The sequence below is a fragment of the Eutrigla gurnardus genome, assembly GCF_963514095.1.
Source record: "Eutrigla gurnardus genome assembly, chromosome: 5".
NCBI lineage: Eukaryota > Metazoa > Chordata > Actinopteri > Perciformes > Triglidae > Eutrigla > Eutrigla gurnardus.
In genome coordinates this window covers 515,766-519,012 of record NC_139919.1, presented here as the reverse complement: position 1 = coordinate 519,012, position 3,247 = coordinate 515,766, and positions in this window count along the sequence as shown.

The window sequence follows — 3,247 nt, the reverse complement described above, 5'->3', positions numbered from 1 at the left end:
CCGGCCCCATTGACGCAGCAGGATCAATGCAGGTGAGGAGAGTTGTTGTCGCTCCATAGAACTGGGACGCCGGCCCTGCTCCCAGTACCTCTGGACTTCCTGAATGACTGAATCAGCCTGCTGCAGGGTGCGGATGTCGTCAGGAGTCTTCTCAGGTAAAACAGTCACAGTTGCTTGAGTTACAGTCGCACTCACTTTGAGGGCCTGCTGGAGCGGTTCGGGGAGTGGTGTGCCAGAGAGCATGGCCGCCATGTCTGATGGACCAGGTGAGTGCTGACGGGACAAAGCATCGGCGTTTCGGTTACTTCTGCCAGAACGGTACTTGACCTCGAAGTCAAAATAGGCCAATTGAGCTGCCCAACGTTGTTCTGTAGCGCCGAGCTTTGCAGTTGACAGATGACTGAGTGGATTATTGTCTGTGTAGACAATGCAGCGGTGGCCCAACAGATACTCTCGGAACTTTTCAGTCATGGCCCATTTAAGGGCTAGAAACTCCAGTTTCATAGAACTATAGTTCGTCATGTTACGTTCGGTGGGCCTCAGTCCCCGGCTGGCATAAGCTATAGGCCACACCTTGCCTTCCCGCTCCTGTGAAAGCACCGCCCCCAAACCACCATAGCTGGCGTCGACCTCGAGGATGAAGGGCTGGGAGAAGTCTGCGTAGGCGAGCACTGGGGCAGTAGTGAGCTTGGTCTTGAGCGCCTCGAAGCTTGCTCTACACTCCTCTGTCCAGTTCTCAGTGGCAAGCTGTGGGGACCTCTGTCTGCACCTGGTTCCTCCAAATTCAGCGATCAGTCGGTGGAGCGGGGCTGCCAGCTTTGCAAAGCCCTCCACAAAGCGGCGGTAGTAGCTCACAAAACCCAGGAAGGACCGGAGCTCAGAGACTGTCTGGGGAGGCTGCCACTTGGCCACAGCCTCTATTTTGGCTGGGTCTGTGGCAACACCGTTGGCAGATATAACATGGCCCAGATAGAGCACCTCCGGCTGGAAGAACGCGCATTTGGAAAGCTTGGCCTTGAGTCTCTCCTGCTGCAGCCGAGCCAGTACCACATCTAGCCGCTGAAGATGCTGCTGTACAGTAGAAGAGAACACGACAATGTCATCCAGGTACAGAAGCAATGACTGACCTTGTTGATCACCAAAGATTCTCTGCATTAATCTTTGAAAGGTACTGGGGGCGTTACAGAGTCCAAATGGCATACGGTTCCATTCAAACAGGCCGAAGGGAGTGCAGAACGCAGTCTTGGGCCGGTCCTTCTCAGTGACTGGAACCTGGTTGTACCCACTGGCCAGGTCCATGGTGGAGAACCAGCGTGCACCCGTCAGGGCATCCAACGACTCCTCAATGCGTGGCAGCGGAAACGCATCTTTCCGGGTCTTACTATTTAGCTGCCGGTAATCAACACACATACGCAGGCTTCCATCCTTTTTCTTCACTAGCACAATGGGGGAGGCGTAGGGGCTGCAACTCTCTCTGATCACCTGTGCAGAAAGAAGCTGATTAATGTGTTCCTTAACGGCCTCATAATCAGTAGGAGGAACGCGCCTGTAGCGTTGTTTGACAGGGGTCTCATCTACCAGAGGGATGTCATGAGAGATCCGGTTAGTGCAGCCTAGGTCACCGTCGTGGGCAGAGAAAATAGGAGTATATTTCCTAAGGAGAGACCTCACCTGACCCTGTTCTTCTGAGGACAAGGGAGACAGATCTAAACCCTCAATCTGATCCTGCATTGTAGGTAAGGCCGTCTGGGATGCTACAGTAGCTACAGTAGATGGAACTTCTGCGATTCCTGCAGGTAAGCTTACAACATTCACCTTTTCCAGGGTACCAACGACAGTGCGTGGATATAACAGCACCTCTACAGAGCCAACATTCACCATAGGTATATATGCTGTACCTCTAACCACCCTAACCAGAGATGGAGATGCCAGCAAACCAGCAGGTAATCCAGAGTCAAGGGGCTCAAACAACACTGTTGTATCAGAACACTGCTCTGAGCAAGTAGCTGCCACTATCCTCATCACACCACCTGCAATGCGACAGGCCCGCCTACCTCTGACCTTCACCCTCCCTATCAGCTCCTGAGGGGTCTGCGTGGTTACCTGATGGCACTTCTGCAACGCCTGTGTAACAGGTTGTGGGGCCTGAACAACAGAAGACAGTTTAAAAAATGCCAACCCATGCTGCCCAAAGAGCTCTTGGTAACATTTCTGGATCACCTTCATTCCTAACACGCCAGGGGCCTGAAGCGAAGCATTACCAGGAAGGTCCTTTACGACCAAAACACCACACTGTAAAATCAGTTTGCCACACAACTCAACATCTAGCTCCAAGTATCCAAGGTAGGGAATACTTAGACCATTAGCTGCCCTTAGCTGTAGCCAACTACAAGATTGAAGCCGCTCTTGGCCCCAAGGTTCAAAATGTTTGTGGAAGAAGCTCTCGGCAACAGTAGAAACCATAGACCCAGTGTCAATCAAACATGGCACCTTGACTCCACCCATAACAACCTCTAAATGGGGACAAGATGAAACCAGTTTTGGAGCATGAGCTAACTCGCCTAGCACAGGATGTGAGCCATTAAGGGCCCCACCCAAACTGTGGCTCTGCAGTTTGGTGGGTGCTAGTTTTCCGGAGCTGCTGTGGGTTCTGACTGCCGGGCAGAGGGCCGGGAAGCCTGCGAGGAGAACTGAGGACGAGGGGAAGCACGCACACCATCACATTCTCTCGCAAAATGACCAGGTCTCTGACAGCGGTTACATACTAGAGGCCCACGATTAGCTGAATGACTATGGGCATGAGGACGCTGCATACGAGCAAGGGTCTGGGTTAACCGATTAAGCTGTTCTTGTTGCTGCCTCAATATTTCCTTCATCTCATCCATTTCAGATGAATGGGGGATACTAGCAACAGAATGAGCACCCTGGACTCCATACTGAATGCCACTGATTGAGGGGACAGAGTTACTACGGCCTCTAAAGGTGCTAGGCAGACCTTCACGTTCCCACCTAATTGCTTCCCCTCTGACGTCGAGCAATGTAGCTGTAGGTTGACTACGCACAAACTGTTTAAGTTCTCGTCTTAAAGTGCTATCTACCACCTGCTCAACAAACTGATCCCGCAACAGACCCTCTGCATTAAGCATTCCAGCTGGTGCGCGCTGCTTTACTCTTCCCATAAGACTCATCAGGGCAAGGGAGAACTCAAGTAATGTTTCTCCTTCATGTTGCTTACGAGAGAAGAAAG